Source organism: Perissodus microlepis, chromosome 12, assembly GCF_051167445.1.
Source record: "Perissodus microlepis isolate ML-2025 ecotype Zambia chromosome 12, ASM5116744v1, whole genome shotgun sequence".
In the NCBI taxonomy this organism is placed as follows: domain Eukaryota; kingdom Metazoa; phylum Chordata; class Actinopteri; order Cichliformes; family Cichlidae; genus Perissodus; species Perissodus microlepis.
Window position 1 is genome coordinate 11889646 of NC_140472.1, and position 16156 is coordinate 11905801.

Here is a 16156-nt window from a genome sequence, read left to right on the forward strand (position 1 = left end):
TATTTGCTACAATTTAAAACCTACGACTAGAAGAAATGTCTGTATTTCCTAAAATGTTGCAAACATGACTACAATACAGGTTTTATGACTATTTATGTTGCACCACACTGAAGCTATACAGGATAATCAAACTTTAAATCTTAGTTCACAAAAGATTTGATGTGCAATTACAAGATGCTGTGGCTCTGATCACATCATAAGACCTCTGACTACGACTATGACAGCACCATGCCACAACACACAATGTGACAAACCTGAAGTCATGTCAAACTGGTTTCTAAACATTTTAGTTTCATGATGAGTTCGCTGTACTTAAACAGTCACCAGATCTCAGTCCAACACAGCATCTCAGTCCAATGTGAAACTTGCATTATGGATGTGCAGCCAATAAATCTGCACCAACTGTGCGAGGGTGTCTTGTCAATATGGATCAAAATGTTTCCAACAACTTGTTGAATCCCTGCTGTGAAGGATTAAGGTGGTTCTTAAGACAAAATGAGCCGCCCCCGCCCCTAGAGACACAAATACCCATTGGGGTTGCACCAGGAAGGGCATTCAGTATAAACCTCTGCCATATCAAACCTGTTGAAGCACCTCTTTTGGCAAGGGAGTAGCTGAAAGTAGCTCTGATTAAACAAATGCACTGGCATCCTGATACTGAGGCAGGCAAAAAGCCTGAAATCTAAAATGTTGCACAATCAAATATTTTTAGTTTGTTTCTTTCTTACTTTGGTAGATGCAAAAATGCATGTTAATATATAGGGTACATCTCAAATATTAGTTGTAGTATAAAAACCCTGCACACTAAGTTAGTAAAAACCTTCTATAGTGATTTTGCACATGAGCTCATTACATTAGTTGAATTTGAAATAGCTGGAAAGTGCTCAGTCTGGTATAGATACGCAAATAAAAGCTAATTTTTTAATGAGTCATTGGCAATTAGGGATTTCAATCTGCTTCGTAGACTATAAAATAAGGGTGTATGGTAAATATAAAACACCAGGTCTTGGGTAAAATATTGCTCTGAGATTTATTGCTCAAACTCCTTCTAAGGTAATTTTTCTAATGATTATTTTCAATAAAAGACCAGCAGTGCAGGAGACCATCTATATGAAATAACTACTTCCAGATAACAGAGGCCATCACAGTGACAGGTGGGTCAAGAGGTCGGCAGACTGCAGAGCATGTGCAGTGGGCTGTGTGAAATAAAGGACACAAGGGACAGTGAGATCGGCTCATCTGAGCGGCTTCAAAATATAGGCTGTTCTTTACTTGCAGCAGAAGGAACAGAATAAACAAACACGAGGGGGAAAAGGTACCTACACACTGACAACACAGCACTGACACTGAAGCATCGAGAAAATACTTATCATTATATTACTGCGGTGTTCATTTTTTCAAACTTAGCTAAGAACGTGCAGAGGAAGGCACTGGTTTCAGAGCCAATAATCCTGAAGGAAGTCCACTGAAAGTAGGGAAAGGTTTCATGTGTTTGGATCACTCCAGGTACACTGTTTATTGCTTGTTTTCCATCTATATTGAATTCTCCCTGCTTCCAGACAGCCGGGAAAAAAATAAAAAAATAAATAATCGCCTACTTATTTAATCCTAAACATCACAGCAGCTGCATGAACAGAGATCATACCAAGCATTGTGGGGTATGTGTGGAGGGGGGTAAAAAAAAGAGATCTATTGTTGAAATGTGTCTGTGTTGTTTCATATATCATTGATTAGACAAAATAAAAAAGCCATAACATTGGGTCAGGAGAACACAGGGCATGGGTGCTGACTTTCTATCACAGCAGACACATATTGACTGGTGCTCTGAAAGTAGTCACTCACTCATCAGTGTGAGGCAGGCTGATTGAGTTGCCAGCAGCCACTAAATGAGGCCTCCATCCACTGCGGGTCGAAATGAACTGCAATCTTTTCAGACCTTGTTGCAGCCAAGAGACCAAGTGAGTGTGCGAGCAAGAAAGCAAGAAAGAAAGAAAGAGAGAGAGCTTTAAAACCCAGGAGGATTTCAAATAAGTTTACAGACACAGAAAAACGAGACAGGGGAGAGGAGAACACCGTGAAAACAAACCAAGCAGACTTCCAGATGCTCCGAGTGCATTATTTCAGCCATATTGTGCTCTCTTCGTAATCGGATAAATTACATCATCCTCGCATCAAACCGTACAAAAACTAAAGGCTTCAATAGGTCAATATAAAAGTAGCTAAGCGCACATATTTACATTTCTTCTCCACATCCTCAGCCACATCTTTAACTTGAACTCTCTTGGCACTGCAAAGACGGAAAGCATGCAGTTAATTATGGCTAATGAAAGCTTGTTTGAGCAGAAGAGGAGGGTGTACATTAGGGGAGAGAGAGTCAAGCGGCTTGAACCAGAGGGTTCCACGCACAATTTGTTTGAACCTGGGTCCTCCTCACTCTCTGCATGCTAATTTACCTTGGGGCTGCACCGCCTGTTTTTAAATATCGTTAATTGACTTAAGAGCTCATCAGCGTGCTTCGTCTTCATTAGGTTAATGAAAAGGCCCAGTGTTTATTTTTCGTAACAGATTGTGGCAATGACATAATCTAATCGGTTACTTCCACTTCCTGAAGGATTGAGTCCTTCTGATGTGAGCTGCTGGAGTCGTTCAGATGTTCTGTGTTTGTGGATGTCTGTCTCTGACAAAGTAGAGAGGGGGGAGGAATTAGTACAAACACATTTAGCCCTTGGCATGAATCTATGTTGCCCTTCTCTAATCGACAGTGTGAACTAACAAGAACGTAATGATAGTTTTGATGTGTGGGTTGTCAGCTGTGGCTGGGTGAAAAAGAGGGGACGGCCTCGGAAAATGGGGACGATTTCAGATTGGTCTCTGTAATCCTAATGGGTTGAAATAAATCAGCCATCCTGGAATGTCCATAACCCATGCCATGAAGCAAAGGGTCCTTGTAAGATTCTGAACAAGAAAAGGGAAATATTTCCTGCACTTGTGGGCTGTGTACTGCATGTATTTTGGGTTTATATCTGTATAGTGTGGTAGAGCTTAGATGATTAGTGAATTAGCTGATCCCTGGAATATTATTTGGCAGTAATTTCCAATAGTTACCCTTGTTTTCAATGGCCAGCACTTCCAGTTGTGTCACTGAAATATACGACAACGTACTGGGGATTGAGTCTACAGATTTAGCGTATGGTAACAACTACAAAACGTGGTCAGGAAAAGTTAATAGTTATTGCAAACAAATTCATCTCTTGAGAAGAATGGGAGCTTTGGCTTCCACATTGAGATCACTCGTACAGTAAACACATAAAGCAGCACATAACTGCTTTAGTTCTGGAGATTAGACGACCACTAGAGCTTAGTGACAAGGTAGAAAATGTATCAGTTTTAAACACGCAGGTTAAATAAATTTTATCTTGGATAAATATTAGGACAAAAATTAAAGATCTATAGATTTAGATGCACTGTGGCAATGTAACGTTTGACCTTTGACTCTGGCCAATGTAAACATGCAGACAGAAGCCATGAAAGCGCGCAAAAGGCATATAAGTCTCTCTAAGCTGTTGTAACACTTAGGCAAAGTGTGCTGAGCTTCCTCCTGAGGACAGTAACATTTGAGGCCATCTCTCGTAGTGTGGCCAATAAAGACTGACATAGTAGTAAAATAAATCATTCGCCCAGCCCCCCGGACCCTGCTATTCCTTACGCCCCTCCCTTACTGTCTGGGCTATGTGGCCATCAGAGAGCAGCAAAAGCTCATCAGTGAGAACTTGAGAATCCTCCCAGGAGCTGTTCTGGGGTCAGCTCGGCCTCTCCACATCATAAACAGCTCCTGTCGCAGTGAAGTTCATCACTAACTGTTTCCCCCCGACTCTTTTGCTCAAAGTCCATCCTTGTACTCCCTTTCCGTAACACCCGATCACAGACATTTCCAATAAATCATTGGACCCCTCCTCTCGCCTCTTGTCTAGAAACCCCTGTCTGTCCCCGACTTGGCCCGAGATGATGCGTTCTGCTGAAGTCACTTAAATAAAAAGATCGCAGAGGGAGACATAATGTGTTAAAGTAATAAGATGGTCGTGGGTAGGTCACGGCCCCTTTCCCTGCTCCAGTGCTCCTGTGGAGGCTCTTTGAGTTAATGGGCTGTGGTCAGTGCACTGGTGAGCCATAAAGGCTGCCCTCTGAAGCTACAACCCTATTCAGAACAGGGGTTCCTCCAAAAGCCACTAACTGGCCCATCTAGATAACAGCACACCTAGCACTATTTCCACAGTGCATCTGACACTACCAGGACCTGTAAATCTCTCGTATTTATCGTCTCCTCTTGTACCTCTCATTGCTGACTGCCATACTTACACAACTGTCCTTCAGCGTCTGCTATTAGCTGGATTTCACTGTGTGATGATGAAACACGGCTGTCTTTGGCAGCCTCTTTTAAACTTTTTTTTTTTTACTGATTGGACTTGAATCTGATCCATGCACATATCCTTTCCATTTAAATCTTACACGGTGAATAAAATAGCCATGTTCGATAATTAATAACATTGCAAGTATTAAGACCGGAAAGCTATAACAGATTATCTTATTGCATTTCAGCAGCAGGTTATTTTTGTGATGGCTAGTGTGACTTCACTCGGGTGTGCAGGCTTGCTGAATGGAGGGAGTGACCGTTAATGAATGTAGCTTAGGGGATTAATGAGAAGAAGCAGGGGATGTGTCATGGAGGAGTGTTCTGGCATCGAGGCGACGACACTGCAGCCCCCATCCTCGTCTCTACTTACAGTGATTACATGTGAGCTCCTGTCATGTGGTATAAGTGGTTTTATGAAATTGTATTAAATGCCATTGTTTATGCCTCACTTTTCACTTGCTCATTGGTCTTCCTCTGTTTTCTTGTTGCCTGCCTTTAGCACACTTCATTTGAGTCTCACTTTAGGTTTCATCACTAAAGCGTTGCATGCTAAGTCAAATTACCTTTTTTTGTCAGATATGTGGAACCTCACATTTTTTTAAACCACTGAATCATTTTCCTTTTGACTTTTTAGTTTTCCGTGTGTGTGGTTCTCTATCAGTAACAACAACAGGGAATAACGATCTTCTGTAGCTAAGTGTAATCTACAACAATTCCTTACTGTATTTTAAAAAATAACAACTATGGGATTGTGCAGTTTTATGGTATGTTAGTATCAGGTGTTTGCACTGTAGGCAAAATATACTGTACTACAAAGTGAGTGACGATCACAAACATAGAGTGTACTGGCAGCAGAGTGGCTGATTTTACAAAGCAATGTAAAACTATGCTATGAGAAAAATATGAAGAGGTTAAACACAATACAGACTGAAAGCAACCCAGCTGCTGCAGACAAAGCAGAGTGTGTGTGTGAGGAAAGCACTTCAGTGTTAAAAGCCTATATGAATATGTGTGCGTTAAAGTTTTTGGTCAGTAACACCAGAAAATAGCTACTATATTAATAAAGTTAGGCTATTTCAGGGAAGTCAAATAAATTTTACATGGTGGGTTACACACAGCCCACTTTAATCTGAGCGGGTCAAACCTGTGAAACTCACCTTCCCATCAGTGTGAAGAAGTTTGACTGAAAGGTCATAAAATAAGAAAAAGACGTCTTTCCAACAGTATTTCTTATGTCTGTTAATTTACAGTTCTTTTCAATTGTTTTTTACTGTATTGTAAATTTGTAACTGAAATTTCAATAGTAATTCCTGCATGTAAAGTAACAAGAATTTTCCTGTTTGTGTGGGGGGACTCTTTATGACCAGGAGGCGCTGTGAAACTTTTAAAGATTTCTGCCCTCACTGTTTTCCAAAGCTGTCCAATGGACCGGATTGTAGTGTTAGTCAGGCCGATTCTGGCCCCTGGGCCTTATGCTTGTTACCCCTGGCCTATTTGAAGCCAGGAATCAAAGAAAACATGCCAGCTATGTGAGTTGACCAACAGTTAATGCAAATACATCATTAAGATCAGACGGTTTAAAAAAAAAAACTTGCTATCAACACACTAATGTTCACAGGATCTTACAGGAATTGTAATGCTATTTTCAAGAGAACCTCCTCTGCACCAGATTAGCTGCACCATAAATTACGAAGGCAGTCAACTCTGGTAAGACATGAACCAACTCTGCAGTATAGAAAGCCCAGGGTTAACCTTGCGGTATGATGAAATCTTGCTTCGTACTACAGGCATGTGGTATCTGTGTTTGTGGCTTGCACCTCTACAGTTCAAAGATGTTGCTAACCAAGATTGCTAGCCTTGGCTGATAACATTTCCACATATGGTCTAACATGGTGTTACAATGCTAACACTGAGGCCTCAAGAGATCTTAAAACCAGTGGGCAACACCACTGTAGCTAGGTCCATCTTTCATATACAGTCTCTGGTCCTCACCACAAACTCTTCATTCAATTTCTTGTCTCTTTTAAACCATGATACAATATTTCTTTCTTTAAATTTCCCATACTCTATGAACTATAAGCTCTGGGTGATACGCCTGTATTCAGCATTTCAACAGCTAGAAAAAAAGCTACCCAGCCTTCATTGATCACTACAGGACATTGTAGTCATTATAGCCTATTTCTAGATAAGCCTTAACAACTTAAATAAACTAAGTAAACATTAACTTAGCTAAATAAAAACTGGAAACCATTCTTGCGAGTCTATATTATATTGTACAAATGTACAGAAGGCTTCTGGCATTTTTTTTTTTACCCTTAAAGTCATCAGTATTTACAATATTCAGCTGAATTAATAAATAACAGTGCATTAATATGCACTATTCTTTCATAGTCTTTCATACCATGCTACTTTTCCTATAGCAGCTTCAGCAAAACTATTTTAAAAACCCTCTCCAGCTAAAATGTTGCTTTTGAGTAAGCAGAAGACAAAATCACAGCAAAGACATCATTAACATTCACCTGATTGCCACAGGCACTATTTAATGCTATTGCTGCTGGAGCCAAGGGCTAACCACACCACATTGGAAGTTATGTGATAATATTTTTGACCAAATAAAAATGTTAATGCCCGCCATAAAATTAGTTGTTATGCCTAGTTATAGTGCCAAATCTGATTGTGTGAAACAATTTAATAACTGATATTTATGAAATTTTATCTAACAGAGGGCTAACATAGCAAAGACCCTGCAAACCCTTGAATTTAATCAAAAACGTTCCTTGTCTACTTAACTTGAACATTTTTCTCTCAGTCGCTCCTCCTTGTCTGTGTAACACAGAGACACATACAGAGAGACGGTGAGAGCAGCACACTAGATATACTGACTGCCTCCCCCCAGCATGGCTATAATAACCTCCTGGTGCTGGAGCAGACTCTCTGAGAGATATCCTTGAGCCTCACCTCCATCTCTCTAACAGGTCACGCCGAGATCCAGGAGATAGTGAGCTATAGTTAAGGTCCAGATCTGCTATCTAGACTTGAATGATGGAAGAAACCATGTGGCGACATGTTTATTGTCACCCAGATGGTCCACAATGCAGTGGCTTGGAGAGCCACATCCGTCCCTAATATAATTCATGGGGTGGCACCATTGTGGGGTGACTGATAAGGCCTTCACTTTGCCCTGCACTGGTCACTTGTCTCAAGGAGACTCCAAAGAAACTTCACTCTGTACAAATGGTGGCCAAAATATCTAATCCCACCAAGGGTTGCACTTTAGAGCTAAAACTTGTAGTGAGGTTACAGTGCTGAGAAAGGCCATTTATAATAGGGGAATTCTCTCTTTACCGTTTCACTAGAAGAAAATTCTTATTTAGAGGGTAAAAAAAGAAGAAGCAACTTCTTGTGAGAAAACTGCAGAAGATGTTGGATTTAGTGCAGACTTTACAGCAGTTATGGATGTCTACACAATGATCTACAGGCATTTTTTTTGCCATAGCATAAAAAAACACCTTCAACTTGTGTAATTTTCCTCCTTGGCAATAAGCTGAGAAAATGTTATTCTTATAAATGAGCACATTGGGGTGAGCTTGGTGACATTTTGATAGCTAAGAACACCATCAGACCTCATTTCGGCAGAGGAGGTTAAATGGAACCAAATGCACAGTTGTCCCAGAAGAGAGCAAACTGGTCACTGATGAGTAAGATCAGAGGAGATCAGTCGGCGCTGTGTTGACTCTCCGAATCTGTTTCCCATCAAACCATTGTGGTTCACATTCTCCAGAGGAATTTTGCCTGACAAGGCAAATTTGTATAACTGCATGAAGATATTTAGAAATCTGTTCACCATTATCATCCTCTGACGCTATTCATGTTATTTCACATTGTTTATCCTCACAGATCTATGTCTCTGCCAAAATGAAAGTCTGCAATGCTAAATGTTTTGCCCAACTATCAGTGCAATATAGATGTTTGGATTTGGAAAATATAAAACAGGTTTTCCAGCCTTTTACTGGGACAAATATTTGCTGCAGACAGCATAGATAACAATAGTAACAATAATATGTCATATTCACGCTTATCTTTTTTTAACATATAATCATGACTGGCCATTATATAAATAAGGTGAATGTGAATGTGACAGATTTAATATAGATATCCTCCAGTTTAATAGACCCAAGCAAATTTAGATCAAGTAGAGCCTCAGGAATAGCCTCCTTGAATTTGAACCACCTCATTGTCATCACAAATAATTTATCTAATAAATATTTATATCCTACTTGTCTTTTATACCCCTTTAAGCCTCCTCATATCACCTTTTGATTGTTTTCAAGCTATGGCTGCGTTAACAAAGTGCACCGAGCAGGAAATCAGAAACACCTGTATGATGCAACGCCATGCAATGTACTAGTTCTGCAATGAATTTCTCAATATTTTAATTGCTTGCCACGTCTATTGTGCAGTCTCCGGCTGCACTTTACAATGAAAGCTGTTTCTGAGAACATCTCTTCTTCCTTTGAACAGCAGGATGTGGTGCACCTGTGCCTTCTGAGGTCGGCACAGGTCAAGAGTGATCTTAACTCCCTTAACTTTAAAATTTTATTTCATGAAATATATGTGTGTGTGAGTGTGTGCATGCTCTGTTGATTAATACTGTTGTTTTCCATTGGCTGCTATTGAAATTTAACACTGGAAGCTAACAATTTCAATTTTGGGGGTTGTTTGATTTTTAGATATAGCTATAGAATAATCATATGAACAAATAAAATGTTTTATCCAAAACTCACTGTTTGCAAACAAAAGGAAATGCTGCATTCATTTGCTCTGCAGAGAGCAAAAGACAATATAAATGCATCAAAGCCTGTTTTCATGCACTAAAAATTCAAAAGGCATTCATAAGTGGACTTTCAGTCTACACCAGCAGCCAGGGCTTATTTTTCAGCAAGACCAATAGTTGGAGCTCTGCCTATCGAAGCAGCATCTTTATTCGGATGGAAAATGAATCCTCAAGGAACATGGCCAGGCGCTTTATTGTGTATGCAGTGTGTGGCCAGGTTCAAATTGGCAATCAATTATCCAATTAAGACTGACAGAAATGCACATCAGGAATTCCAGCCCATCAGTCCAAGCTTCTGATTGGAACACGATTAGAGGGACTTAATTAAACCCTAGGTGCTGGGTGTTTAAACATCATTTGTGCAGCGTCAGAGGGCTTGGAAAATAAAAATCTGGACTCTGGATTCTCCACGCCTATTCCAGTCGCAGGCCAGGAGAGACATGAACACCTGTAAGGAATGTTCCTTTGACTCCGTCGTACGTGTGACTACCCTGGTTATTCAAAGAGGTACAAAGACCATGGAATTGTAAAATTAAAATACATGCCCTCGGGAAGATAGGAAGAAAGAGATAAATATTTGTGAAAATTCCACAGTACAATGCAATAACAATAGCGACCATGATATTGTGCCACATTAGTCTTAAAGCCATTCCCACGGTTTAACAGTTTCTGAATAATTCAAGGACATACCATACCATGGAGAGCTGTATAAGTGTGATGTGTAGAATGAAATGCAGCTTGCTTCTGAGATTCTTCGGGGGATTTTCTTACTTGGCCAACCTCTCCTTCTCCTGTGTGGTTGTTTAGTGCCTGTATTGATTTCTGAGCTGTTTCTTCCTCCTATGTCAGACAGTGTGAAATGGAAGGCACTGCATTTTAATATTGGGTTGTGAATTAATCATTTTTCCTGATAGCAAAACTCAGCTCTGTCCCTGTAGGAGAACACCTTATCACAGCAAATAGGATTCAAAGGGAGAGGAGCAGTATAATCCACAGCTAATTGGATGAAATGGCTGGCTCTTTCCCTCCTTCCAGGGGCTAGCGTCCACGCAGCCCCCTCCACAGGGATCTTGGAGCCACCGAAGAGGTTATTACAGTTTGTCCTAAGGGAGCATTAATACCTTAGCCCTTGTTCAGACATGCAAATAATCAAATTCAAGGTCTAGCTAATTAACAACTTAGCTACAGTAAAGATTAAGAGGCTCAATAATAAGCCTGAGCTTTTTGTGGGAGGGCAATGTACCACCTACCTCAGATGCACCAATCTCACAAAAACACGGGGGCTGCACTTAAATATTACCAAACAACCTTGTATTCGAATGAAAAAGAGGGCTTTAAGCAAAACAGAGAACAATTAATACTAAAGGCCAACGTGAAACTGGCCTCTTTGGGGACTGTATAAAAATTATTAAGGGAAGGTAGGCTACGTTTTGGGGCAGAGGGAGAGGCTCGTTAATGAGTGAATGTTATCCAGAGAAGGCATTATTTGTCACTAACCAGCAGCATCCATCTTCACTTCATCCTACATCTTAACAATTAGCAGTGCCGATGTAAAGTGGCATTTGTCAACAAAGGAAAATATGTCAGTTGACAAGATGAACTGTTTGAATAGTTTTGTTAGAACATATCATATCTTTAGCATATCATAATTTAAATGTGGGAACTTTTAGTTTACTCCTCGAAGATCCAGCAAACAAGAAGAAATAACAGCTAAATAAAACCATGCGCGGTCCTACAGAACAAAATTAAAAAAGGGGTAAGGTAAAGTGAAAAAGTCTACAGTACGAGTTTATTAAAGAAAATATTAACTCTATTTATTGAATAATATTACAGCTGAGCATTAACCCTGGTTGTTAACCCTCAGGAACTGACACGCCGATTTGCCAAGTTTTTTGGCAAATCGGCTTGTTGGTGCAAAAATATTATTTCATGTCTGTCAAACTCTGTTATCTTTGGCTCTGTTTGTATATTTAACTCGATTAAAGGGAACACATTATTTCAATTTAAAATTTGTTCTTTGCTGAGTTGTCTGTTATGTGCGGACACAACAATGACTCATCCCTTGACTGAGCTACCTTTAAATGCTATGAGTAATGAAAGTTTGATAAGTGCATAACACACAAACAAACTTCCTCTGACGACGGTTGGGTACATTAGTGAAAAAGCAGCCGAGCCGTTTCCTTAAGAATGGCTTTTTGACAGCCACACTTCTAATGAGACCATTTCTGATGAGGCTTTGGTGAGCAGTATATGGCTCAGCTGAAAGACCAGATGCATCTTTTAGGTCCTGTGCCAGGTCTTTGCTAGATTTATTTTCCCATTTCTTAGGAACATGACTTTCAGATACGGTTCACATTCTCTAGATAGTTTTTTTCTTTAGGCTCACCGCTTTTTATTTTGTCCTCTACTTATCCAGTTTCCTAAAATTCCTTAAGAACACACTTTGCAGATTTTGATCAACCTTGCACAACCATGCTGTACATGTTTCAATAAGTCACTGTGACTATCTCCCATTTTCCTAATTAAATACAAAGAAATGAGAGGTGTCTCGATACTTTTGCACAACATGGGATGTTTTCAGGAGCAATCAGATGGATATGTCAACATTTCTTTGACACTTAGCATGCTTAAATCTAATAAGAGTTTCTCCTTGAGTGCTCATGCAGCACACCATGGGCACTTATTTCAATAGCCTCTGCAGGCTGTTGTTTCATAATAAGCAACAGAAAAATGGAACATGTTTTAAGGCATCTCTGGCTTTTCCAGGGTAAAATGTTAATCCAGCTTTAGCAAGGTTACATGGTCAAGGTTGCCAAATTACCGACAAGCACTAATCACCCTGCCTTGGAGCGAGTCTGGCTCAGAAGCAAACACTGTGGAACATTGCTCCCAGCCCCCCTGAAATGCCTCACTACACTCACAGCCACACTCCCTGCTTTTCCTATGTATGAAACTGTGATTTACAACATCAATTTACATCTGCCAATACCAAGTAACTTTTACTTAAATACATAAAGTTTGTGCTTCAAAGGGTTTGTGTTCGCCCTCTGAGCTTATTCAGAACACTATAAGCTTATATATCACACTAAAACAAACATGAAGATCACTGACCTTTTGAAATCGCAACGCTGCCATCACGAGAGAATCAGCACCAATTAACACAGAAACATTTCAGATTGGGATATATGCACACAGCTGTGTCTTTGTTTCGACTCCTCTTAAATTGACCATGAAATCCCTGGAAATGTGCTCACCCAGAGTAGGAGGACTGTCATTTGTGAAGGAAAAAAACACCTTACCCAGCTTACTGTTTGTTAGAATGGTTTAATAAAAATGTAGCTGATTAGTAAGAAATTTTTACTGAAAAACATACGTTCAAACTTTTGTCATAGGCGTGCACGTGTTTGCACAACTTTAAATATTATCAAAAATGAGACATTTTCCAATATACAGAGTAAAAGTAAACATGTAAGTTCACCAACATACAGTTTCCAACAATTGTAAAATTGTCACGTATCTGCTTAAATACCTAAAATGCCCAATGGTAATTATACATTATCCTATTTAAATACAGCATCTTATCTTATTTTTTATTCCAATGTGCCATATAATTTTGTTGTTAAAATAATATCAATCAATACATTGCTTGGGGAAATGCAGTGTGCTCTGAGTCACCAAAGTCAGTAAAGTGTCAAATGTGCATAAAAAAGCCCCAAAACAAATAAAAAACAGTCCCTATAGTTCCAAATGTGCCATGTTAACCTGTCTGAGTGATGTTACCTACAAGCTGCAACAGTCATGAAAATTTAAATAAAAGTTATATTGTGTGTCGTACATATTCTGGTCTTTTAGAGTATTCCAAACTGGGTAATGCATGATAGACGTATTCATGCACTGTTGGTTTAACTTGATTTAAGAAAATTCTTGACAGCAAGATCAATTCTGAGCAATCTCACCATAATAATGGACACGTGGTGATAACTTCTTACAACGTCATTAAAGACACGATGGGAATATATGTGCATTTTTTAGAAAAGTATATATAAAACATCTCAAGGGTCCAACAGTGACCATTTTCCAACCAATCAGGCATCAGTTGTTATCATGGGTTGACACGTTTAAAGACAATAAACATAATCTGTGCATAATAATCTTGTGCTTACTATGAATTTTAGTTCCTCTTCTAAAACTAAGTATTATTGCAAAGGGTTAATGAAAGTTTAAAATATGGTATACCAAGTGTTACAGTCCAATCACTCTTTTTAATAGCTTTGTAGCGGCCAGAAAATCAAGTATTCATGAAGATTGAGGAAGATGATCCAGTGAACTTCAATTTAATTGGTGCAAATTAAAACAATCCATCTTTTGCAGCTGTCTATCTATCTGCTATCGCCACTTCATTGCTCGTCTTGCACCTTGATTACAATTATCTTTTAATAGCAAAACTTGTCAGCAATTTCTCTCCCTTCTGATTTACATCACAGCCCAACACAGCATTGTTCCACTCATATAATTCATGTTTTAGCGTAATGCAGAGTAAGCCTCCACTGGGCAGACGCAAGATATATTGACACCATCACCTAATATGTGCTGGCTGCTATGACATACTGTATGGCAAACTGTCTGTATGTAATACAGGCTGCAATCTTTCATCCATTCACACAAAAAGAGTTTGCATTGCCGCCGTTTGGTCCCAGTAGACTGTCCCCTGAGTAAAGAACATCAATAGACTGCAAAATAAATGCATATGCAGACAGTATTTTTTGCAGTACCAAGTAATGGCTCCAAGCAATTAGACTGAAAGATGACACTCTGATCTTTATTTGGGACACGGCGAGCTCTGTCTCTTTCCACTTTCATCCTCCCTTGCCTCTCCCGCGATATGCTGAGCTAAGATTTTGTCTGGTTCTGTCCTCGAATAGGATCTTGCCATTAGCTTACAATGACGGGAACTAACTTAAGGTTTCACATATGATATCACGTGCAGTAGTGCTCAGGGAATGGGCATGAATAGCTGTTGAGCTAAGCAGAAGGTTAAATATTTGCCAGATCAAGGCAAAACAACATTTAAAATGCTGTGCATGGTTGAGAACAAAAGCTCTTTTGTGAGAAGTAAATGCTGCTCAAGCCAACTGCTTGAACTTCTGGAAATAAAACTTAGAAGTATACCTCTGCACTTGTCTGTAAGGTCCAAGTGAGGCCGGTGTGAATGTCAGAACAGCCTTCATAGGAAAAAAAAATAATGTTCTCTGTAACTCATCTTTTCAAAGTATCAGCAGCAGACTCATTGCTGCAGCAGTAAAATATATCCAGGTCAAGAGTTTCAGCAATTGAAATTGCTGGACATTACAGCAAATGAGCCATGCATGAGCAATAATCAACAAAGAGATGGAGAAAGAACATGGCAAATATACAACTTCATATCAAGATATGCGGTCAGTGGGAGAAAAAACATCTGCTGTTTTTTTTATTGCCAATAATTATTCACTTACAGAGGGTAACAGATATATTATGCTTTTGGAATTCCTCATAAACAAGACAATTAAAAAGGTACTTTAGGGAGGTAAAATCAGTGAAAAAGGGGTGGCGTGTGGAAAACAAAATTTTTTCAATCGACAGTAATTTTAATGGTAACTACTGGCGAATGTACCCCTTTGCAATAAAGGGGTACATTCACCCCATTATTACACACAAAAAAAGGGGGAAAAATCTATCAGTGCTTTAGGGAATTGTTCAGCCATTTCCACTATGCCCCAAATAAACTTGGATGTTCTTCATCCATCAGGTGACTACATGGAGAGCTGACCTGTCATAAATTCACTCTGTGGGGATGATGACAGGGCCGGAGCCAATCTTCATGAAAGAATAAAAAAATGGCACAAGGTTCCCTTCCCCCCACTCCCTGAGCCCCCTTCCAACCCCAACTCACCCTTTACCCTCACTACTGGAGAACCTCGCTTCCTATCTTCCTGCCTATCTCGCTGTCTCTGCGTCTACCTAGCTTTCTCTCTCTCTGTCTCGCTCTCTCTCTCTCTCTCACCCCCTTTTCTCTCCATGGGTAAGCAGGTAATCATGAGCTGTCACAGAAAGGTGACCCATTAATGTGATGGATACGGTGTGAAAAACAAATGGTGTGAAACGTGTGGATTGCTGTCCTTACTGCACCTTGGCCTTTTGTTCTGTCATATCAATATCCACACAGGGCCTCATTACACCGCTGCACTACACAATGAGTGGAGCGCCAGGGTCAAGACTACGCCACGCTCCCTTTGACTGGCTCGGACTGGGCTTTTCAGCTCAACCTCACCCCAAAGGACTCCCAGGTAAACAGGAAGAGGGGCAACCTCTGGAGCCAGAGACAGCGCACATCATCCTAGACTAAATAAGCAACCGCCCCCACCCCAGCAGTTCCATCAGGGGCCCTGACTCTGTTGCTTATATGTGCTTACAGACAAAACTGGCAGTAGTCAATAAAATCAATGTTGTCATTTATTTGTGAATTGGTCTTTTGTCAGTTTTAGGTTTATTTTTACTTGTAGCTTTGCTTTGGTTAACACTCCGAAGGAGCCTAGGCATTATTTATGTGTATTCATAGAAGTTTCACGTTTTTCCTCAAATTATGTCAGCGAGGTCAAAAATATCTCTACATAAATATGGATGCCATCGAAGATGTTTTCCTGCAAACTTACAAGTTCCTTGGCTATAGATCACATTTTTCCCAGACAATGGCAGGTCACATAGAGATGATTGAAACTCTGCATTGCTAGACTGTGTGTGAACAGCAGCAAAAGAATCAATAAGTGGGACTTATATGAATGTGTATGGACTTCTAAATTGCTTCAGGCATACGGTAAGATGGGCACTTAGACTTTCAAAGAGCCATACCGCCAGTCAAGGTCAGGAGGGGAAGT